This window comes from Molothrus aeneus, unplaced genomic scaffold, assembly GCF_037042795.1.
Source record: "Molothrus aeneus isolate 106 unplaced genomic scaffold, BPBGC_Maene_1.0 scaffold_351, whole genome shotgun sequence".
NCBI classification, from domain to species: Eukaryota; Metazoa; Chordata; class Aves; order Passeriformes; family Icteridae; genus Molothrus; species Molothrus aeneus.
The window spans coordinates 32424-57095 of record NW_027099018.1 but is presented as its reverse complement, the minus strand read 5'-3'; the positions used below and the strand labels follow the sequence as shown (position 1 = coordinate 57095).

The following is a 24672-nucleotide window of genomic DNA, read 5'->3' as shown; positions in this document are numbered from 1 at the left end:
TGCAAAGAACTTAATGAATTTCTAGGGAAAGGTCAGGGGATGTTTTCTGTACCGGCACAGTTTCTCCTTGTGAGACACAGTGGAAAAGCTTTTCGCTAAGATGCAGGCGACAAGAGATGCAGAAGACGGAGATATGGAGCTTTCCAAAGGTAAGCGCCAGTCCCGGGTGTCTTTCAGCAGAAGCCGCGCTCTGGAGCGCACCGCGACCGGCACAATGCTCTGTGCCCAAAGAAACCCCTTCCTCGCCTCTGGGAGACGGAAAACCTGGCAGCTTCCAAGCGGTGACGAATGAAGCCGGCAGAACGCTGGGGGCTGTTTGCGCATCTTTCAGACCCCTAGAGGACGGTGCTTTGCCACTCACTTGCCTTTAAATTCACATTAGCATTCATATGGAAGGAGATCCTGACCAACTTTCCTGTCTTCCTGCTAGTCCTCCTAGGACTTGGAAAGTCATGCTCTTCCTTTTAGGTTTTGAGATGTAGAGAAGTTGATGGCAGCTACAGAAAAGAAGGGCACCAGTGAGGTTTTCAATAAGGAAAAGTATACACGGCTGATTGTGCTTGTGGATGAGCAGCTGCTAGATTTTTGCAATTCCTTTCAAGGAGCACGAAAACCCATGGTCTGCTGCTTCATTCCTCCCCTTCTGTGATCTGTACAGGACTGAAGCTGAGTGAAGTTATTCAGTTTTGCCCCTTCTCAGCCTCTGTGCTACACTGCACTGTGATATCACTTGGGATCTTTTTCATTCATCTATCCTTATTTCAAACATCACTAAATTCATAGGTTGGGTTAGGTTAGGTTATTCATCGGTTAGGTTACGCATTGTGATATCACTCGGGATCTTTTGGTTTATTTCAAGCATCAATAAATTCTTTAGTTGCATCCAACAGTTCTGATGCGGCTGCATGTAATGTTCCTCTCAGCGCTTTGTTGTCTCTCTGGAGCTGGTGTGGACAGGGCAACAGATGAGGGAATTGTGTCCACAACAGCCTATTTTTCCCTCTGATTTTGTCTTGCTGTCCATTCTTCTGTCTTCTGAGGAACTTGTGCATGAGGGCCGAGGGGAAGTTGATGCTGATCTGGCTGGGAGAGTCACTGCTATTCCTTTCCCTATGGTAAGGAGGAGAAATATGTATGTACTAGGGATGGGGTAGTCTGTAGTATTTTACTTGGGGCCGTGGAGACTTTTCTTGGGAAAATTCTATGGTCAAGGGGAGCAGAGGATAAAATTGCCTTTTTGGTAGATCCCTGCAATTCCTTGCTTGGCAAAGTTGTGATGATGTTTCCCTCAGCAGGTGAAGTATTCTGTCATTGCTGAAATAAGGACTCCGAGAAAGCAGCTGCCCCTGTGGGATGGAGGACAACCCTTCAGTCCCTAATTTACTCTGTCCAGCACAGTACCACAATGGTCAGACCTTAATGATGGGGTCCTCTCCTTGTTTCCAGTATATTCATTCCCGCCTTATATACTTCCACTCTCCACATCTCATGTTACTTCATCATTTTGAAATCTTCACACACTGCTGGAGCAAGGCTTTCCATCTGGAAAGACTTCCAGGGCTGTGAGTCCATGGGAGCATCTGGAGTAAGAGGATGCATGGTGTCCCAAGACCCCATGTCCCAGTGACCTTCACCTCAGAGGAGAGGGCGACGTTGCTCTCAGCAGCCCTGGACAGGGGTAGCTGAGAGCCCTTGGCTTGGAGAGCTGAAAGTGGGGCCAGGATGGAGGCAGCAGGTGAGTTCACAGCTGGGCACTGTTCTTTTGGCTTTTCTTCCATACTAAAACATCAAGTAACCTCGGGAAGGAGAGTTAAACACAACATAGCAAGTGCTCAAGTGCTGATCATCCCACTGGACTGCTGCTGAACAAGGCACCAATACCAGAGCTTCCCCACAGTTATCCTTCAGCTGCTGGTGGCATAACCAGGGAGCATCACAGAAAGGTTGAAGTGCTGCTCCCACTGGCTTTGTGCCAGACCAGCAATCTCAGTTGAAATTCTAGTGCAAGAAATCACAGCTTTTCAAAGCATTCCCCTCTTCTACCCTTTTCGCACAGTTTTGCTTCCCAGAGGTGTGTCAAGCATGGTTCCCCTGTGCTGGGAAATGAGAGTATCCAGCTGCAAAGATTCATTAGCATAACACCTTCTACCATTACAAATGCACTATTGAGAAGGACAGGGCTCGGTGCACTCTGGAGAGCACTGCCATGCAGCAGGCACAGGGACTGCAAAGGCCCCGTGGAGAGCAGAGGCATAAAGATAGAAATGCCAACTCAAAGTGAATAGCAGGAAGCCCATGTCTTCCGCCTCTTGGACTCATGCTTACCTCTCTGTAAGCTCATAGGTGACGGCTCCTTAATCCCTGCTATTGGACAATTTCGGATCCCCCTATCTCATATATAATGGGCTGTTTTAGCCCGGTTCGGCAGAGGAGCTGTCGCTGGAACCCTTTGCAGACCACACAATAAGACATTGCTGAAGAATGCCATAATAGCCTTTTCCTCTCTCATTTTGTGTCTGCTGGCCTACCTGAGGAACTTTAGCAAGCCAAATACTGGAATCAAAAGGAGCTGAAAATCAGTAAAGAGCTGATATCCCTTATGATTGCTAATGTTGCCAGTAGCTGAGAGGTATTTGGGTTCAATGGTTAGGGTTAGGATATAAATATGAAAAAAAATTTTTTTACAAATTTAAATACAGCCAAAATTAAAGGGGTTCTTTTTGGCTTTTATACGGGTAGAGGCAGTGGAATTATTTTAAATAATGTAAGCATTACAGAAGCAAAAATCCTAACAAATATATACTTACTATTAAAAATATGTATAAAAATATAGAAATAAATTTAAGTATTTGGGATAGATGTAATATAGAATATAAATTTATTTATAAATAGAAATGTATAAATATACATCTATATATATAATAAATAGAAATGTATAAATATACATCAATATACATAATAAATAGAAAGGTGAATATTAATATGAAAAAATATTTTAAAAATATTTAAATATTTTTTAAAAGAAATTGTTGGGTTTGGGTTTGTTTTTTGGGTTTTTTTTATCCTATTAGGTTAGAGGCAGGAGGTTTTTTTTTCTTCTTCCAGGTTGTTTTGGGGCATTTATTTCAGAGCAGTTTTTGGGGGGGATCGCCCCTGTTCTTTTTTGCCGCCTTGGCTGCCCGCAGCCTCAAGGCGCGCGGCGCCCCCGGCTGGGGTGGGCGGCGGTGCTGCCGCCTTGTGGGCAGAGCGCGGTACTGCAGCCCGCCGCCGCCAGGCAGCCGAGAGGCCACAGCCCTCTTGGGAGTGGCGCGTGGCGGACTTTGTTTGACCTTCTCAAAATGGCGGTCAAAAGGGCGGGAAAATGGAGGGCCCCCGGCGGTCTATCTGAAATGCCTGCACGGAACACCGACGCCGGCGCGGCCCCGACGAGATTTTCTGTGGCGTTTCAATTGCGGTGATGGCATTACGGTTCGCCTGCAGGGTTCGGCGTCGAGGGAAATCATTTCTAGAGCTCGAGGTGGGTGTCGGCATTTTGATCAGGCAGCTGGCAAAACGGCTACGCCTTGGGGTCTTTCCAAGGGGCGCTGGGGGCGTGGCCGGGGCGGGGCGCCGTGTCGCCGAGGTGACGTCATTAGGCGGCACTCTGCCTGCAGTTCGCCGGTGCAGACGGCAGGGGGCGCTGTATAAATAGAGTATAAAGTATAAACTATCTAGAAAAAGAAATAAAAGCTCTATGTCACCTGCAGCTGTAGAAAATTTCAGGTTCCCATGGAGGAAATAGTTTTCCTAAAATCATTACCGTTTTGGGGTTTTTTGCACTCCCAGGTAGCCTGAACGTTTCTACTGCTGCTTTTTTATTCTAAAGCTAGAATGGAAAGCCAAGATTAGAAATACAGGGAAAGGAAGAGAGAAAGAGAGAGAGAGAAAGAAAGAGAGAGAGAAAGAGAGAAAGAAAGAGAGAAAGAAAGAGAGAGAGAGAGAGAAAGAAAGAGAGAGAGAGAGAAAGAAAGAGAGAAAGAAAGAGAGAGAGAGAAAGAAAGAGAGAGAGAGAAAGAAAGAGAGAGATAAAGAAAAGAAGGAAGAGAAAGGAAGAAAGAAAAGTGAAAAAGGAAAAGGGTGAGAGTGAAAAAGGAAGAGTTAGAGTGGAAAAGGGGGTGAAAAACAGAGTGAAAAAAAGAAACAAAGAGTTGGAGTGGAAAAGAAAGGACATTCGGGAGGGGCGGTGCTGCCTAAGGTCCTCCCCCGCCCACGAGCGAAGGAGCCGTTTGATCCCCTGGCGGGACCGCAGCTCCCGGTGGCGGAAAACGGAGCGGTGGCTGTCAGCCCGAGACTACAACTCCCGGCAGGCCCTGCTGCCGTAAAGCGCGGCGTCTGACGCAACGGCCGACGCGCCATATGAGTGGCTGGCGGGCCGAGGCGGCCGCGCGCCGGCGGAGGGGGCTGTGCGCAGCGAGCTCCCGGCGCCTCTCCCGCGCGGGACGGAGCCGCGGCAGCGACGCTGGAGGGGCGAAGCCTCCGTCCGGCCGCCCGCCCGCACGGAGCTGAGCGGCGCGGAAGGGGTGTCCGCCCGGTTCCTCGGCCTCGCTCAGCGGTCCCGGTGGCGGGGGCTCAGCTCGGGCGGGGCGCGCTGCCGCCCGCCGATGGCGGAGCGCCAGGCGGTGCTTTGCTGCCGCGGGCCGGGAGCTGCAGGAGCCGCCCCGGGCGAGCGGCGCCGGGCGCTGCCGCGGTCACTGCGAGGCGGCTGGCGGAGGCGCGGGAGCCGCCGAGCTGCAGCCGTGTCCCTCGGGCTGCTGCCGCTGCTGCGGGCGGGGGCGGACGAGCGGCTGAGGAGGCGGCTCCGCGGCGTGCTCAGCCTTGCGAGCAGAGAGTGCTCGATATCGCTGGAATGACACGGCTGCTGACTGCCTTAGTGCTCGTGGCTCTTTCTTCCACGCAAACAGATGGAGCGGCATCGCTGAGCAGTAAAACACAGCGATGGCCCGGAGAATGGCGAGCGCAAGGAGCGCGCGGGCTGGATCCTTCTGATGGCACAGGTGCGATCTGCAAACTCAGCCCCTTGTGCCCCTACCCTCCCGACCCCCCGGGGAAATGCTCTCCAGCCTCGAGCTGCTGCAAGGCAAAACGTGTGATTTGACACTAGGGTCCAGAAAAGGTTTCCGTTTAGATTAGCAAATGCCTCAATTGTTCTTGGTTACATCCTAGGATCGGTTTTAGGCAGTGACTTTATACTGCTTGTCGGATTTTTTTGTGCAATGATAAGAAAACAGGCAGGTCTGATACTGGTTTCGCTTTTTTTCTACTTCATGTTCCACGAGCTGCTTTTATCCAAGCAATTGTTTTAAAGTTCTACTGTAGGCATTATGTATATTGATGTATATTTATACATTTCTATTTATTATATATATAGATGTATATTTATGGTTCACTTTTTTTTTTCTTTGCAGCACCCGTGACTTTTTTTTTTTTTCTCTAAATCGGCAGTAAATATAGCTGAGTAAAATTATCTTGGTTTTCTTCCTTTTTTAACTGTAATGTTTTTATTGATAATCCTATTTGAATATGCAGGAAAAGTGGGTATGTCCTGTAATATATCCTAGCTTTTCTTGTTTACAGGGTACTCAGAAAATCTGTCTCCCTTAGAGTCCCACAAAACCATTCTCAGTGCAATCTCTGTTAAGGTATGGATTGACAAATAAGCCATCAGTTTAGATATTTGCCTGTGTACCTTTTCCTGTAATTCAGAGCTTGCATTCTGTGGTTTTTATGATAAATCTATAAAACATGTAAAAATGGTTTTGCAAGCCTAATCATTGAAGGCAGCAAAAAATGGTTTTAAAGCCTGTTCTTGACCAGACAAAGGGGAAAAGTGTGAATTTGATGCTGAACTTGTCATTTCTCATTTGACTTGCCTTGAATTATTTAGGAAGAGAGAGAACTAGAAAAAGAGAGAAATAGAATTGGTTATTGAGCCCTCCTAAAATGCTCCCCGTGATTCTGTGTGGAGCCAAAGTGAAAGGTGATGGAACAGAGCCCTGTGCTTTAGAAGGAAATCAATTTAAACCTGATCTCCACCCAGAGTCTCCCTAACTTCTGTTTTTAAAATGCAAACTAAGTTTAGGAAGTGTTGGAAGTTAGTATTTTGGGAAAGAAATGGCAGTTGCACAAACCATTCCATTTCCCAGAGGCTCTGGGAACGATTCATTTTGTAAGCGCTGTAACTGCAATCGGTTGGTGGTTCGGGGTTGGAATGTGCACTTGCCCTCCTATAAAGCACTCGTTCATTTGCATTTCAGTGCTATGAGTCTTGATAAATTGGAGAAGAGCCCAAGAGACATTTTTCATCCTGAGATACAAAAGGTAGGAAGTGACTTTTTTTTGTTTGGTTCTTTTTCTTTATTATTTTCTGGAAATAGAAGTAATTAAGTATAGATACTACTGGTTTGTCTCTTCCAGTAGCAGATAATAATGATGATGATGATAATAATAATAATAATAATAATAATGTAATACTGCTTAAACTGTCTTTATCCATTGAACTGGCCATTTCAAATCCAAACTTCCAAACACAAATAAAACCATCATCCTTGTAGAATCTTTAATAGGAGGAGGCTAAAGATACTGGTTTTGTTGACAGGATTTATTGGTTCTGGAAGAGCAAGAGGTAAGTATAAGCCTAACTACTTCTAGCTCACAGACCTGTCCGGTGAATACAGCTTTTTATTTTGATGGGTTTATGATGACTTGGAAATCAATTGCTCGTTACAGTAAAAATAAGTAATGTTTTTTTGAACATGACAGCAAAAATAACTTTAAACTTTAAGCACCAACTTAACAATAATAGAGCAACAATTTAATTTAATGATTTGATACTATACTATCAAATTTTAAAGGAAAATTGTTATGTATTGGGAGATGGTATAAAATGTATGTTCTAATGCGTAGGATGTATACAAAGATATGTACATACGTGAAAGTCCTTGGAGGAAACAAATTCTTACGTCTTCTGTTTGACTGTTTATCATACAATATCTGGTTTTATTTCCCAGGGATCGGTGAATTTTAAATTTGGAGTCCTCTATGCTAAGGATGGTCAACTTACAGATGATGAAATGTTCGGTCATGGTGAGTTTTTCACCTTCTCCTTAATTGTTTTGCTCATCCGAAAAGAAAAAGAAAAGCAATATTTAAAAAAAAAAAAAAGTAGGTTTATTATTTGTTACCCTGTTACGTCCGTTTCCTCAGTATTTCCTGGAGCTCTGCTTACCCAAGCTTTGGGTAAAACAAGCTTTGGGTTCCTTCTGTCCCACTGGGTGTTGCCCAGTTTGGTTGCATCTGGTGAAATTCACCCTGAGACTTTACAGAACCAGCTCAAACTATGTGAGAGCCATTCGCAGCTCTCTCAAGACACCAGGAGGATGGGTGACGTTTCTGAGCATCTGGCAAGTGTACTTATCTCAAAACTCAGCCTGTGAAATTTCTGGGGAAAACCCTTCTGTATCCTGAAGGGTTCCTCAAACTCTGTTGAGGAATCAGTTATCAGTTGCTCACCTGGATGGTTCCAGCTCCTCAAGTTAACACTTGTACTCTTGGCCTGTAGTTTATATCTATTGCAGTTTTGTTATTTTGCAAGATTTTATGTCTTTGGAAAATAATGTGCATTTCACTCTTTGGAACCTCTCGGATCATTCCTTGGTGCAGCACCACCTAATGGGACACTTGGCTGCTGTGCTGAAGGGCTTGGTTACTAGGATTGTAAATCCCGGAGAGTTTGTAAGTCTTCTGTCCCCAGGGAGGTATCACACTTTGTTCACTGTTGCTCTGTTTGTCAGGTGCTGCTTCTCGTCGGAAGTATTAACTTCAAACTGCCCTGTTCTTTTTTTAACTTTTTTCCTGGTTCTCTCCATAGGGCAGGGAAAGACTCTCGTATCCTGGTCGTCAGACTCAGTGCTGTCTGAGAAGATACAGAGACTGAAAAAATCATAAGAAGCAAATATGACTGCAGAGAAAACAAACTGGAGAGAACAAAAGGTGATATTGTTATCCTTACCCTGTATTAGAAACATCCACTGTGCTTTGATGCCGGTAGCTGCCAGGGCCTTGTTAGGTCTTTTTAGGCAGTTGTAGGTGTTCACTTGTAGGTTTTCTGTCTGGACAAGTCAATTTAAACTTTGCTAAGCTTATATTGGAAAATTACTGTCTAGTTCAGTCCAGCATGACATTTTTGAATGTTGTAAAAAAACCATGTTACTTGGAAATCGCTAATGATGAGAAGCTTTAGGGAAAAATAAGATTTTGGGGTCGGGAGATATGGAAAGAATTTAGTGGGGATGTTAGACTGGCATAAAGCCCGCTTTAAGCTGGACTGGCACACTTGCAGATCCCCTATCAAACAGTAGTGCTTAGATTAGCCTGGGTGCTGCCCATTGTTTCTGTAGAAATAAATGTTTCCTGGTCTTCAGAAGTAAGCTGCTTTGAAAACCTGGAAGTTGCAGTACAGTGACAATCCACGTGCTTCAGATTAAAAGGAGATTTCAGAAGGGTGATAGGCTTTTGTCTTTTCCTACAAGTCCATGTAATCCTATGGAGGAGTTTTTAATTGCGTGTTGCCGAGTCATCCATCAGAGCCCTGTTATACCGATCATCATACAAATACAAAAGAAAAAAATCAGACCCTGTCCCAGCCACTTAGAGCCCTGACCATTATTTCCTCAGGCTGCCATCTTTGTGCCATTAATACTCACCACGGGAGTGAGCTGAGGATTGTTGCAGCTGTTGGGAACAAACTACTTCTCGTCACACAGAAATAGAATTGGGACGACGCCTCAGCCAGCGCCTCTCTGCTCTCGTCTCCCGAATCTCCAGCAGAGGAGTTCCGGTCCATCCGGGTGTGTGTAACCCAGTTCCCGATTATCTGAATGCGCTGAGCAGCACTCAGCTGATGTGGGGGATTCAGGGAAGGCAGAGTGTGCATTATCATCTTCCTGAACCTACAGACAAATCCAAGTGAGAAGCCATAGGGTGGCAATCAGTCGCATACATGCGAAATAAAACTTGCAGATTTTTTTAAGGATTGTTTCTGCTTGTTCTTTGTTGTGCTTCTGTGCTTAGAAAGCGTCCCTTGAAAATCAGTTCAATTCATCACTTGAAACTTTGTTTGCAGACCCTCACTGAGCAGAATTTGTTGCAGACTCGGTGCACGCTGTGCTGACCTCCTGGGAGTGTGAGGAGCTCCAGTGTGCTACTTTGTGCTTTAGGACACTCTGAGGTATTTATTCCTTTTGGGATCCACGATGAGAATTCCCAAGAGAGGTCATAATAAGGTATGACATTGGAAAAAAGCCTGTGTCATTGGAATGTTGTTGTTGTCAACAAAAGTTAATTTTTTCTTCTTCCTTAGCCAGTAGTCAGCTTTTTGCTTTATTTTTTGTGGTATCAGTATTTGATTGTTTAAAAAATTGCTTCAAAGTAACTGCAGTGGCTGGCCACCAGGACCTTGTTCAGATTTGCCTATTTGCTTGTAGCTAAAAGGTTTACATATTGTTTATCATTCTATTTAAGAAACTGCTGCCCAGTCAACTAAGAACTGAACATCTATCTGTCTGGGACATGGGGAGAGGATTTAGGTCGTGTCTTTGTTTCCAGAAAAAAGTTCCAGTGTAGTTTCTAAATAGAGGAAAAGGGGGGGTGAAGACTCGGGGCTCTGATGCCGTTGGGGTCACCCCGAGGTCCCCAGGAGAGGGAGGCCCACTGTGGTGCAGGAGCAGGTATGTTATCACGTACTAGAGAGCAAATTATAAATAGAAATATGAAAATTACAAATATAAAAATATGTTTTAAATCGTTAAATAAAGCAGGTTTTTTTACTTATCAATAGGCAGGGTTTTGATTATAAAAATTATAAATACAAACAATATGTTCTACAAAGGTAGAAATTTAAGTATAGAAATATATCATAAATACATACAGATAAAGTTTAATAATAGAAGAAAAAATCAGTTGCAGCAGTAGATACGATACATAATATAAATAATACTTTAAATACATGTCTAGAATTTTATAGATATTATATATAATTATTAATTGCATCAAAAGAAACTATAAATATAAATGTGAGTATAACTATACAAAGTATAAAAATATTTCAATATCGTTTAAAAGAAGGTGGTTTTTTGTATTTATTTGGTTAGAGATGGGGTTTTTATTTGGATTAATAGAAGTATTCTAGAAATATAAATCTAACTATAGAAATATACAATCAATATAGAAAGATATTTCTAAAAACACAACCGAACGACGCCGCCTTCGGGGGAATCGCACGAGCTCGGCCGAAGCAAGGCGAGAGCGGCCGACCCTGACGGCCTCGAGCGAACCGAGGCGAGGCTTCCGAGGCTGCCTGGAGCGAAGCGAGCCGAGCTCAGGCGAAGCGAGCCTGCTGCTCTCGTGCGCGCTAATTAGTGCGAGTGCGGTCCCAGCCTAATGAGCTCCTGCCCGAGCCCGCGCTCCCGGTCGTGTCCGCGCCATGGCCGGGCCGCCCGCGGGACGCGGCAGCGGGAGAGCCCCGAGCCAGGCGAGCTTAACGTGAGGCGGCGCCGCTTGCCCGCCCTCAGGGAGCCGAGCCGAGGCGAGGCGCGCCGAACGCACAGAGCGGCTCGGAGTTGGGCTGAAGCGAGCCGAGCTCGGCCGAAGAGGCGAATGCAGCCGACAATAGCCGAGTTTAGCCGACAATAGCCGAGTTTAGCCGACAATAGCCGAGTTTAGCCGACAATAGCCGAGTTTAGCCGACAATAGCCGAGTTTAGCCGACAATAGCCGAGTTTAGCCGACAATAGCCGAGTTTAGCCGACAATAGCCGAGTTTAGCCGACAATAGCCGAGTTTAGCCGACAATAGCCGAGTTTAGCCGACAATAGCCGAGTTTAGCCGACAATAGCCGAGTGTCTCCGGAGCGAGCCGAGCTCCGCCGACAATAGCCGAGTGTCTCCGGAGCGAGCCGAGCTCCGCCGAGCGCAGCATCCCGGGCAGGGCGAGGCGCCGGGCCGGGCTCGGGGTGCAGCCGGGGCTCTGGGGGGCTTCCCCGCCTGTCCCTCTCTCTACCCCTCCTTCCTTCTCCCCGTATTCGCCTTCTCTCGCTCCCTTTCCCCCATTCCCTCTCCCCCCACAAACCCAGCTCCTTCCTATCCTGTCCCTAGCCAGCTACTCCCTTCTGTTCCCCCTCTCTCCTTCCTCTACCCAGCCTCCCTCTATCCCCGTCCCGGGCTTTCCCTTCCCGTCCCGCTTTCCTCCACAGCCCGAGCTCCCTCGCCGCCCTTTCTCATGCCCTGCTCTCGCTCCTCTCTTCCCGTGCCCCCTTTCCTTCTTTGCCCTGCAGCCGCGGGGCTCGGGGTGCCGGAGAATAAAGGCCCGAGGGCCGGAGCCCGGCGCCCCTGGGCCCTTGCAGGAGTCCCCGCGCGGGGCCGGAGGCTCTCGGCGGATCCCCCCGTGCCGCTCAAGCACTCCGGCCGACAGCGCCGGAGCTGCGGCTTTGCCGGCATCGCGCTGAGAGCGGCCCCCGCCCTGTGCCGGGCCGTCCCCGCCGTCTGTGCCGCTCCCTCTCTCGCTGCCCCTGGCCCGTGACAGCGAGGCTGGGCAGGAACCTCAACCCTTCTGGGGGCTGCCCCCGCTTTCTTGTTGCAGCAGAATCCCTTGCTGGGGCCATGCACGTGTGGGAAGGGCTTGGGGGAAGCGCTGCGCTGCTGTCCAGGGCAGCCGGACTCGTTCTGAGCCTTCTTTGGGGGTCAGGAAAAGGGGGGGGGGGGGGTGAAGACTCGGGACTCTGATGCCGTTGGGGGCACCCCAAGGTGCCCAGGAGAGGGAGCCCCACTGCGGTGCAGGAGCAGGTGGGTGGCGGGCGAGGGGGGGGGGTCACGCTGGGCGCCGTCCCCCAGAGGGGACCCAAAGCTGCCACCAAATGCACAGGGAGGGGTGAGTGGGTGTAGGATGCTAAACCCTGGCAAGGTATTCGGTTTTCTAGGTATTGCTAAAGAATAGGAATTTGTCTCTAAATTCAACTGGGGAGAAACCCTCTCTATGCACTCATTTGTTTACAGGAATGTAGAAGGTTCCGACTGGAGATGGGTAGTAGTTCTGAAGATACTGCCGTGAGGTTTTGATCTAGGAACGGACCGAGCTGTGCCCTGGAACCCTCAGAACAGCTGCAGGGGCTGAAGGCTATAGAAAGGGCTCTCTGGCACCTTTTGCCTCCGTTCTCTGCCAGTCCCCAAATCGTGTCGCAGTCCCGGAAGAGGCGCTTGTCATCCCGAGAGCCAAAAGGAAGACGTGTAAAATCCCAGCTCTGCCTTGTGTTTCGCGTGGGTTTTTTACTACTACATAGTATTTATGTCATTCCAGAGAGCAAGGAAAGAAGAAATGTGACCGGTTCCCACTATTGCTGTGTGAAGGCTTTTTTGAACGGCTGCTGTATTTATATTCTCTTTTTCCACTCCAAGCTTGACTTTTCCCCTCGTTTTTCGAGCTCGGCTGCATTGGGTGTCCCAAGGAGGGCGGGGTTCCTCAGCAGGGCTCTTAGGAGGTGATGCTGATTCTGCTTTTTCTGAAGGCGTATCAAAGCGTGCTACCACAATGACAGTTTTGTGCACTGGAAAGCTTTCCCTCAATGCCATCAGTGCACGTACGTGTCTGAATTGTGAAAGCAGACGGACTAAGAAAAGCCAGCACCCGTAGCAGATTTCTGTTGGCTCTGTGTCTGTGAGAAGCGGGCTGTGTGCTGGACAGGGAGAGGCGCTGTTGGAGAGTGGCATCGGCGCCAGGTGTGAGCTGTGAGGATGATGGGGGGCTCGGAGTAGCTGCAGGTGTGGCTGTGAGGATGATGAGGGGCCGGTTCCTGCCGGGGGGAGGCTGTTTTAGGGGGAGGCTTTGCCTCGGCTCCTTTTTGCATGGAGCTGCTGAGTAGAGGGGTTCATGGGGGGCTCCCGGGGCTGTCTCATAGAAGGACTGCGAGAGCTTCTCGCAGCGTCGGGGGGAGCACCTGGATACGCGCTTGGATACGCGGAGCATCGCCTAAAGGAGGTGCCGAGGGACGAATCTTTGTGGCGGGAGGCAGCAGCCGAACGGGTGAGCGCGTGTGGATTTGGAGCGGGGACTTTTGTCCTTTCCCTTTTCAATTTGATTTTGCCAGTCCCCCCTCCCCGGTTCCCCAGGAACAAAAACGGAGCTTGTGAAGACAAAAGAAATGAAGGAGAGGCAAGCAGCTACTCTCCTAATATTGTCTGTGTTTGAACTGGGAGGGATCCGCCTTCACCTGCGGTTCGAAGGGTGTTGATTGAAGGAAAACCTGCCTTTTCCCGGCTGTTAGGGGTATCCCAGGGGTGAGAGGGAATCCCTGCGTTCCATTTGAACGGGAATGGGAAAAGTATTGTTGTCATCTGATGGGTTTGATTTGAAGGCAGCCACCCCATTTTCATCATCCTAAGGTTTAAATTGAGGGGACAGCGCTGGTGTCCCTCCTTTTCAAGGGTTTGAATTGAGGTCAAAATCCCCCTTTCCACATCGCTTGAAGGATTTCATTGGAGGAAAGCCCCTTCTTTTCTGCTCTCCTAGGGGATGAACTTGAAGGGGAGAACCCATTTCTTTGCCCTTGTTGAAGCGAGGTGAGCCCCGCCCGCGGCGTCAGTTTCGGGGTTCAGTTGCGGGAAGCCGCAGCTCTGGCAGCGTTTGCAGGGCTGCAGTCGGGGCTGTGCCGCTGCATTTGAGGGCGCTTCTTGTGGCCGCGGCCCGGCCCGGAGCGTTCCTGCTCGGTAGCGCTGCCGGCCCGGGCCGGGCGGTTGCCGAGGCGCACGGGGAATTTGGCGCGGCAGTGGCGGAGCCGCTTTGCCGGTGCGAGCCGCCGTGCGGAGCCGAGGGCAGCTGGCGCCGGGCCGGCCAAGGGCGGCAGAGGCGGCGCGGGCGCTGCTGCGCCGGCCCGGCCGGTGCCCGCCGCTCTGTCCGCTCCGGGCGCGGGGCTCGGGCGCCGCCGGGGTCCCCCGGGCAGGGGGAGCGGGCGGGGACGGGGGGGTCTCCGGGGCGGCGCCGCCCCTGCGCGCCGGAGGAGCCGCTTTGCCGCCGGGAGCCGCGCTCCGTCCGGGGCCGGCAGCGCGGGGTTCGGCTGCCGCAAGTTCTTGGGTGTCGTGGTTCGGAGGTGCTCTGTAGGGATCGATCGCACGGTTTTGTGTGGGTCGCAGTGGGTGTGCGCTAAGGGATATGGCGTTCTTCCTGACTGGTACGGTTCTCGGTTCAGGTGGTGACGATAAAGGTTTGGTTTGAATTGAGTTCTGTAGTCGGATATTTTTTTTGCCGGGCTATTCTGTTTTTAAAGGCGTGCAATGGTTTTTACGGGTCGTTGCGTGAAGCAGCGGCTCGGATTTTAATTCTGTCGCGGTGGCTTTTATTAGCCGTGAGTGTGTAGTGTTTGTTTCGGTGGGTTCGAGGTGGCGTCGTGTCGTTAATAGCAGCGGGGTTTTAAAAATCTCTATAATTGCATTTGTGTTTATCGTCTTCCAGGGCTTTTATTTATTTGGTTTGTTTGATTGTAGTGTATGTTTTATTGTTACGGATCATTTGGGAGATATTGTTTATGGTTACGTTTCTCTTTAGCTTTGTGTTTATTTCTGGGTGGTATTTTTATTTTGATAGAATGAGGCTCTATGCGTTTATTCTTCAGTTGACAATATTTTTTTTGTTGTAAATTAAAGTTGATTTTGTTTGTTTGGTTTTTTTTTACAAATTTTTTTTTTTTTCATTTTTTGTTGTCCTTTGACGTATTTGGTTGTTGATCAGTTTTATTTTTGGGAACGTGGGTATTTATATGGTGGGTTTTTTTAAGTAGTTTTTTTTATTTGGGTAGTTATTTTCTTATTTTTTAGTGGTTGAGATTTTTTTTTTTTCTATTTCGTTAATTAGTTTGCTTTCTAAAGTTCTTTTGACAGAGTATTGCTTATTCTTTGAGTTAGTGTAGATGTAGAATTTTGGTTATTTTTTAATAACGTTCAGGGTCAGTGGCACTGTTGGGAGTTGAGTAAATTGGTTTGGTTTTTTTTAGAGGTTTTTGTGATTTGCTGTGTGTGTTTCTCCAGGGTTTTCTTTTAGTTTGGTTCCATTTTTCTGATGTGATGAGAACTGTTAGTGAAAAGAGTGTTGTGTGGTTTTTTTTGCTGGCAGTTGTTGGGCTGGTGGAGGTATCTTGATGGTTTTGGAAGATATTGGTGGGAATTCGATGCTGTTTGTTTTGTCATTGTATTTAGGAATTGGATTTTAAATGTAAAATTCTAAGGATAGCTATGTTTAAACAAAACAAGTAGATGTGTAGAAATGGGAATAAACTTTTATTTTGATCTATTCGGTCTATATTTAAAATTTAACAGGTAACATAAGTCATGATATATTCCAATAAGATATTGTATTTTTTAATAGAGTATTGTGTATGTTTATAGATATATAAATAGAGATGATAAATATAAACACAACTCAAACGAAATTTTAAATATAGAAATGTATTGTGAATCTATGCAGATATAGATATAAAATTATTAAAGAATTGTAAATATAAAGTGACATAAATCCATACAACACGTAATACAAGTGATACTGTATATATCTTATTATAATATATTATAGGAAATAGCTATAAAATAGCTATAAATATAGTACATCACTATGATATAATATATAAAACATTATAGATATGGTAAATATAAATACAACAATATTTTAAAATAAAGGATGGTTTTGTTTTTTATTTGGCAAAAGCAGGTTTTTTTTATAAAAACTACAAATACAAATAATATGAAGGTAGAAATCTAATTGTAAAAATATTTCATGAATACATCAAGATTGATATAAAAATTGAAAATATTAGAAAAAATAAGTTGTAGCAGTAGATATGGTACATAATAAAAATAATAATTTATCTATATTATGTGAATAATATATATATATTATATGTAATTATGAATATAATGCATCAGTATAAACTGTGAATATAAATGTGAATATAATTAGGCAAGCTATAAGTATAAAACTATTTCAGTATAGTTTAAAAGAAGGGTTTTTTGGTATTTGTTTGGTTAGAGATGGGATTTTTTTTTTTTGGAATAATAAAAGTATGATAGAAATCTAAATCTAAGTATCGAAATATACAATCAATATATAATGATATTTATAAAATCACAAAATATAAATAAATACAGATAATAGGAATCGACATAATAGATTGTATAAATGACATAACACATCAATGTCCGGTATAAATATGCGTGTGAATATAACCAGGAAAACTATAAATATAAAATTTATTTAAAGAAGGCTTGAAAGAAAGGGGGCTAGTTTGGTTCTTGTTGGGTAAGAGGCAGGTTTTTGGCATTTATTTTTAGAGGAGTTTTTTGGGGGGGATCGCCCCTGTTCTTTTTTGCCGCCTTGGCTGCCCGCAGCCCCAAGGCGCGCGGCGCCCCCGGCTGGGGTGGGCGGCGGTGCTGCCGCCTTGTGGGCAGAGCGCGGTACTGCAGCCCGCCGCCGACGGGCAGCCCTCTTGGGAGTGGCGCGTGGCGGACTTTGTTTGACCTTCTCAAAATGGCGGTCAAAAGGGCAGGAAAATGGAGGACTCAGGTCTGTGTATCCGGACTGCCTGCACGGAACACCGACGCCGGCGCGGTCCCGGCGGGATTTTCTGTTGCGTTTCAGGTATACCCGACACGGGCTGTGGGCTCAGCGGTGCCGCGGGCGGGCGTATTTCAGCGGGCTTCTGACAGGCATCTGAGTAACCACCTCTCTCAACCGAGGGGGGGGGGGTGTCCTCTTTTGGCCGCCATCTTGGGAGCGGCGGGTCGCCAATGTCGCGGACTTTCTTTGACCTTCTCAAGGTGGCAGCCAAAAGGGCGGGAAAATCACGGACCCCGGTAAGTCTGCCGCCCTGTGGCCAGAGAGCGGTACTGCAGCCCCCCGAGGCAGCGCCCTGCGCCTCGCCGCTGGGTGCCGGGGGCGGGGCAAGGCCGCGGCTGCCGAGCGAGGCGAGGGGCGGGAGCGGGGGGCGGGCGGGAGCAAGCGGCGGGCGGGGCAGGCTCGGTAAATGGCCGGGAGGGGTGAAGGACGTTCAGGAGTGCAAAAGGGACACGATGGCTGAGAAGAATGGCCGGGGGGCGGGGCGGCCCGGCGGGGCCGCTTTCGGCGGGCGGCGGAGGCACGGTCGCAGCGCTCCGCGGGCCGGGGGCAGCGAGCGGGGGCGGGTGAGCGCCGTCGGAACGGGGCTGCACCCCCCCGAGCCCGCGCACGCCCCTCTCCAGGCGGTGGAAGCGACGGCGGGCCGAAACATCCCGGTGGGGTGGCGGCGAGCAGGCGGTGCAGGAGGCGGAGCGGGGTCGTGGCGCTGCCCGCCCTTTCTGCCGCCAGCTTTGCAAGGTCAGACCAGTCGCCCGTCCCGTCCCGCCGCCTCCCGGTCTCTGTAAACTTCTCTCTGGCTTCCCACTTCTCCGTGCTGGAGAGTGGGAGAAGGAGAAAGGTCCCTGCTGCTTGCCGGTGGGCAGAGAGCTCTGACCTTGGCCGGATGGGCTGCTGAGTATTGGATCAATGGGGATGTGCTTTTATGCATTTAGTGACCTTTACAGATTTCTTTCCCTGTTTTTTTCAGTTCATAGAATCATAGAATAATTCAGATTGGAAGGGGCTCTAAAGATCACCTCATTCCAAGGCTGCTGCCGCCGTGGGCAGGGACGTGCTTCCATAGAGCAGCTTGCTCAGAGCCTCATCCCAGAGCACCAATGGGCCTTGAACACTTGCAGGGATGGGGCAGCCCCAGCACCTCTGAGCAACCTGTGCCCTGTGCCAGCCAGGTGCCAGAGGAGGAAGGAAGCCCTTCCCACCTGGAGCAGAGGCTGCTGCAGCTTCGCGTAGCCTTGTGTCACCGAGTGCGTGAGACAGAAAGGCCCTTCCCATGGAGGGGCAACAACGCTCAAAGCTCTTTCTCGGGAGAAGCAGAGCAATGGAATGTAGCCTTCAGTTCTTCCAGCAGATTTGGGAACAACTTGAAGGAGGAGCAGAGCTGGCCTGGTGCCTGCCAGCTCTGCAGGCAGTGGGCATGGAGAAGCTGCAATTATCTGTCTTCTTGGCTGAGGCTTTAAAAGTGAGGCGCTTTTCTGTAGTTCCTTTTCAGGCATGACATGAAAGTTGGCCCTAGAAGTCTGCTTTCTTAGCAGAAGGATGTCAGGAGGAGGCAAAGCCATCAGCTAAGTCTGGATAAAAAACTTGGCTAACCTATTTTCCCCGCCTCCTCCAAAGAGCCAATTGTGAAGCACTCAGCAGAGATCTGCCCGGGAGGAAAAGCAGAGCCAATCTCTGAGAACCAACGCGCGAGCTCTGGTGAGGATGGCTGCTCCCCCTGGCCTTGGTGTGGGACCTCCTGGGCTGCCATTCCTGTGGTGGGAGTGTTTCTCCTCTCATCCAGCCAAGCTAGAGACTGCCTAGGGAAGGAGCAGGTAAGGTTGAAGTACCGAGATCTCCCAGGTAAGAAGTGACACGGCAAGAGGAAATGGCCTCAACTTGCAGCAGGGAAGGCTTAGATTGGATTTGAGGGAAAATTTCTTCACTGAAAGGGTGGTCAGGCATAGGAGCAGGCTGCCCAGGGAAGTCCCCATGCCTGGAGACATTTAAAGGATGTCAAGATGTGGTGTTTAGGGACCTGATTTGGGGGGGCAGCTTGGCAGTGCTGGGGCAGCAGCTGGGCTCGATGACCTTAGAAGACTTTTCCAACCACAAGGATCCTATGGTTCTGGAAAGCCTTGACCCCTCTGGCTCTAACACAGCACCTGGATGCTGACAAAATGAGGCTGGTCATAGAGCCTGGAGGTCCCTGTCCCACAGGGAGAGGACAAGCCAGTGTCACCTGCAGGGAGGGTCTCGTCCCCAGAGAGCAGTCAGTGACTCCATCCCTGCCCGGGGCTCTGGGTGCACCCTCGGTGGGGGGACACCTGCCCTCAGGTGTCCCTCTGGGCACCCGGGAAGGGAACCAGGTCCATCCATGTGGCAGCTCCAGGGCTTGCAGGCTTTGGGGCCTTGCAGCTGTGTGCCTTGTCACAAGGTGGCAGGGACGTGACACTGCCTGGCAACGCTGCTGGCCTCGGATCCTTGCTGCTCTCATCCTTACCTGATATGGATTTAGCAGCAATCTTCTGTCTTTTCTTTAAAACTGTCCTTGGGAGAGTTCAAAGAGAGGGTCATTAGTTATTTCAAAGCTTACATCTTTTACCTATTGGCACTCAAGAGAAAAGACACAAACCTGCTTTGCATCCTTCTGCCTGGAAGTCATTGTGACACAGGGAAGGGAGGAAGGGGCTGGCCGGGGTCAGCCTCTGCTGAGCCTCAGCTCTTGCTGCTCCTGCTCACAGGGTAAACCCAAAAGCTGTCGTGATCAAAAACGCAGGCCGCCCTTCTGTCCTGAGTCACAGGGGCTGTTTCTTCTGAATGACTCAAGATGGGAAATCATTCTTGGAGCTTCAGAAGAAAAAAAACCCCAAAACCGTAGGTACATTTGTAAGAGTGTGTACGTACATACATTTCCTTTGATGAAGAAGAAAATCTTAGAAATATCATGTCACGTCTGGCTTCCTAGAGAAGATCCTGAACTCTGGGCTTCTGAAAGCAAATGGCTGTGCATTTATAGGAGCATTTCCCTTCTTTTTATATGCCTCCCACAGTAATCTCTACCCTTCCCCATGGCAAGGAGAGTGTGGTGATTTTGCTGCTCCGCTCTGCCAAGGGTGTTGCAGGCTGTGTAGCAGGGAGTGAGGCTTTTGTGGCTGCTCATCAGACATTTTCCTACAGCGTTCTCCCTGCAATGGTAAAATGAGACTTGTGTTAGCGAGCAGTCAAGTAGAGCAGGGAACATTAGAAAAGAATTGTTTCTGAGCTGCTGTTCACCAGCACATGTTTCCCCTTTCCAGCAGAGTGCAGCCGCCCAAGAAGGGATTTTTTTTTGTGGCTCAGCCAGATGTACTCCTGCTTCCCACCCAGACGCTGAGACGGAGCTGAGTTTGCATTCCAATGTCTTGGAACAGAGGCTCATAGGAAGTTTTCTCAGCTATCTAAGGCACAGAGCCCTGGAGCCAAGTAAGCCTGAGCTGCTGCATGCTTGCTGTGAGCCTTGAGGTGAGCGCGCATCATTGCGGGCTTGGGGTCGATTGAAATGCGCTAAGGAAACCAGCTCTGGGGAGGGAGGGAGGGAGGGAGGGAAATGCTCTCTTAACATGTGCCAATGCTTCTGTCAAACTCATCACGGGAGGACAGCGTTCAGACTGAAAGTGTAAGAAGATGTGGAGTGAGACAGAGAATCTGACAGGAGCACCGGACTCACAAGTGCACGAATTTTGCTTTTTGCTTGGATTTAAACTCAGAAGTTGTAAGGAATTTGGGAAGGAGAAGGGACATTTCAGAAGGAGAAGAAGAAAAAGAAGTTGTTGTTACAGCCCTGGCAAAATCTTTGGTTCTAGCTAATAAAGGAAGTTAGTTGAAATAAAAAAAAGAAAAAAACGTGGGTTTTTTTTCCTTCACTGTTCTATTCGTTGGTGGTATATGGCGTGTTGTTTTATTTCTTGGTCTTATTAACTCTGTGTAAATAGTTTTTTGAGTGAAGCTAACTTTCTGGACGGGTTAGTTTGTATTTGAGGTAGGATTAATTTCAAGAGGTTTCTTTCCTAGACTTCTGATAGGTATTCCTGGGATTTTGGTTTTGTTTACTGTATGTATCAACAGAGAGATTTGGTAGGGCCAGCTGGGCTGCTGGAGTTTTGGGTGTTAATTTATTAGATGGCTTTTGTTAAATGCAGTTTTTAATTGTTGAAAGGGTTTTTAATGTAGTGGTTTTAAGGCGGTTTTTAAGAATTGATTGTATCATTTCATGTTGTTTGTAGTTGGTGTCTGATAAGGGATATGGTGGAACTTCTTGAACGTTCTGGTTTTAGCGTTCCTAAGTTCTGATTTCTTTCTGCTTTGCTGTTTTGTTTCTGGTTTTCTTTTGGGGGACAGGAGCATTTGTACGGTGGGTTTCTAGAGGCAATATGTCTTTCAATTTGGGTTGTGATATTTTTTAGTATTTTAATAGTTTCGATTTTTTTTATTTTCATGCTTTTAATGAGTTGTTTTAAAATTTTGAAGATAACCTTTATAGGTTATTGGTTATTATTTGTGAGTTAGCATAAAGGTAGAGCTTTGGGGGCTTTTTTTAGTAATGTTTAGGATCAGTTGTAGGGTTTTGAGTTTAGTGAGTTGGTTGGATTTAATTTTTAATGGGTGTTTGTTTTTACTAGCAGTTCTGTTATTTTCAATGTGCATCTGAGTTTTTTGGGTTTTTGAGCCATTGGTTTAGGAGGAAGTTTATGATGAGAATGTACGGAGCTTTTGGGCTAGTTATAGTGGGATTTAAAATTTCTTTACAGTTAGGTTGATTTGAGATTTTCTTAGGGTTAAATGTTGTGGGGTCTTTGTTCTGTTAGTCCTAGAAATAGGTTTTGTTTGGATATGCTGTGATGGGATGAGCGTGGGCTGACGAAGGTGCAGTATTTTTGTGGTTCTGATGCATTAGGTTAATGAATTGATATGGTCTAATATATAGATTAAGGTAGAATAAAATATAAATATAAAAATAAATATAAAATGATAGTTGTAAACATAAATATAGAAAACAAATAGATAAACACAAAACTATACTATATAGTATATTATTGTAACATATGATAATATATAGAAATGATAGTCTATTCTATATATATATACAAAGATATATAAAGATAGGTTGTAAATATAAAAATATTTAGGTAGAGTTAAAAGAAATGGGGGATTTTTTGGTTTTTATTAGGTTTATAGGCTGGGGTTTTTTTATAAATAGAAATAATATGAAAATAAAAATCCAGATATATAAATATATAACATATATACTGATATCTCTAAATATTTAATATAAATAAATAGAAGTAAAAGAATATATAGGATATAAAAATAATATATCTATTATTATATTAAAAGGTATTTTCTCTAATATATATAATACCTACAAATATAATAAATAAAAATTATAAATGTAAATGTGAATAGAATTATGAAAAAAAATTATTTTTAGAATTTTAAATATGGTTGAAATAAAGGGCTGTCTTTGGTTTTTATTTGGTTACAGGCAGGGGTTTTATTTGAAATAATAGCAGTATTATAGAAATGTGAATCTTAAGATAGAAATCTATCATAAGTATAGAAAGAGAAATTATGAAAATCTAAATTTATGTAAGTAATATGAAGAGTTGTAGTATAGAATATAAATGACCTTATATGGCAATATAAATGATAAATGGGAATAGAAATATAAAAATATGTAAATATAGTTTGAAAGAAAAGGAAATTTTTGGCTTTTATTCTAGTAGAGGCAGGGGTTTTATTTTAACTAATACAAGTGTTACAAAAGTAAAAATCTTAACACAGAAAGAGATAATCAATAAATCAAAATACATATAAAAATATATAAGTATGTCCTTGCAATAGATGTAATAGAGAATGTAAATTTATTTATAAATTGACATTTATAGAGATAAATGTATAAGTAAGCAATACACATTATAAATATAAATGTGAATATAAATATGAAAACATAGCGGTAAAATCTTTTTAAATATTGTCTAAAAGAAAGGGTTGGGGTTTTTTTTGGTTCTTATTGGGTTAGAGGCAGGGTTTTTATTTTAAATAATATGAATATAGATATTACTCTTACCCGTTTCTAAATATTGAGATAGATAATCAAGATATAAATATATATATAAATATAAAATATAAGTAAATATAAGTAAATATAAATAATAGGAAGAGTTGTAATATAGAATACAAATAACAGTATACACTGATATACATTTTAAATGTAAATCTGAATATGAACCTGAAAAATACAATTTTAAAAAAGATTGAAATACAGTTGAAAAGAAAGGGGTTCTTTTTGGCTTTAATTTGGGTAGAGGCAGGGGTTTTATTTTAAATAATGTAAACGTTACAGAAGTAAAAATCCTAACACAGAAATATATATTAAATATAGAAAGATATGAATGAAAATATAGACATAAATAGAAGTAATGGGAACAGATGTAAAATAGAATATAAATTTATAAATAAATCAGAAAGTATAAATGTAAAGATAAACATTATACATCAATATACATTTGAAATATAAATGTGAATATAAATATAAAAAAAATTATTTTTTCACAAATTTAAATACAGTCAAAATTAAAGGGGTTCTTTTTGGCTTTTATCCGGGTAGAGGCAGGGGAATTATTTTAAATAATGTAAGCATTACAGAAGCAAAAATTCTAACAAATATATACTTACTATGTAAAAATATGTATAAAAATATAGAATTAAATTTAAGTACTAGGGATAGATGTAATATAGAATATAAAATTTATAAATAGAAATGTATAAATATACATCAATATACATTATACACTAAAGAGAGTGTATTTCACATATTTATATGTAAGAAATAGAAGTGAACTTGCCCAGCCCTACAATTCTTTAATCTTTGAATGGTTATATAAGCTCCTTGGCAACTGGCATTTGTAAGTCCATGAAACTGTGCAGAATTTGCACTATGAGATGATGCCAAATGAGTCACGGCAGTAGATTAACTAGGACATGCAAAGCAGAGAGGAGGGAATGAGAGCACAAGAAGAGAGTACACAATAAGAGAGTATAATCTCCTTTTTATCTGCAACAGGGCTAACACCGTAGAAATCAAAATGAATACAAATCCTCCTAGGGGTAGTTCTTGCAAAAAACAAAGACTTCTTTTTGTGTTCACAGATCACAGCAAAATGCAGATGACAAAACCAGGCTATTAAGTCACATACAGTATGAAGCAGTATGAAAGAGGAAAGCAGCTGAGAGCGTCAACCCTGCTGAGTAGTCTCAGTATTCTTCTCGACATTAGCAGAAATTTGAAATGAGTCTCTGAAAATTACAAAGGAGGCAGAAGAAAAGGGAGCAATGACTCCTCTGGCATAGTGTTTCCTAACAGGGATCTTCAAAATGTAAAGATTGTATCATCCTTTCAGCTGAAGGAAGGTATTAAAACAACAGGAAGGAAATGGCATCACATGCTAGAAAGACTGGGCAGTGTACTTCTAGACAGAAAGGCCACTGATGGAAAACCGACTAAACTGGCACCAATGCAGCAGCATTGTATTAAAGCCCAAAAATACCCACCGCTTCACTCTTTGCCATTCCATTCATACGGACACGGCAGCTCTGCAACATTCCTACTGATCATCTCCTTGGCAAACTGGGAGTGAGGGTCCCTAGTGATGCAGAGTCCCCAGGCAGGTGCAGAGGAGAGCTGCTTTTTTGCAAAAACCAGGCTTTTGAAGCACTCAGGCCTTTATCAGTTCCATAGCTTTAAGCCATAACAAAATTCATTCAACCAACCATCCTACACCACGCTGTGAACACGTGACGATTCTAGAACTTGTTTGTCTACCTCACCTTCCCATAGTCCTTTTCTGCTTAGCCAAAGTATCGGGCCTCAGCCCAAGGCCTTCCTTTTGTAAGCTTCTACCTATATGCAGCAGCAAACCACTACTTTTTTCCGTGCCAAGAGTTTAAGTAGATGATTTGCATCTGCCCTT

General features: G+C 45.4%; 2 long non-coding RNA genes across 2 annotated transcripts; both read left to right on the top strand.

Moving 5' to 3' along the window:
- Window positions 1-4596: 4596 nt before the first annotated feature.
- Window positions 4597-9067, top strand: LOC136570705 (uncharacterized). Its single transcript, XR_010785558.1, has 6 exons — window positions 4597-5033; window positions 5614-5678; window positions 6294-6357; window positions 7047-7122; window positions 7907-8028; window positions 8713-9067. It is a non-coding gene; the product is annotated as an uncharacterized lncRNA (long non-coding RNA).
- A 9015-nt stretch (window positions 9068-18082) lies between these two features.
- Window positions 18083-20506, top strand: LOC136570706 (uncharacterized). Its single transcript, XR_010785559.1, has 3 exons — window positions 18083-18495; window positions 19960-20164; window positions 20298-20506. It is a non-coding gene; the product is annotated as an uncharacterized lncRNA (long non-coding RNA).
- The last annotated feature ends 4166 nt before the right edge of the window (window positions 20507-24672 follow it).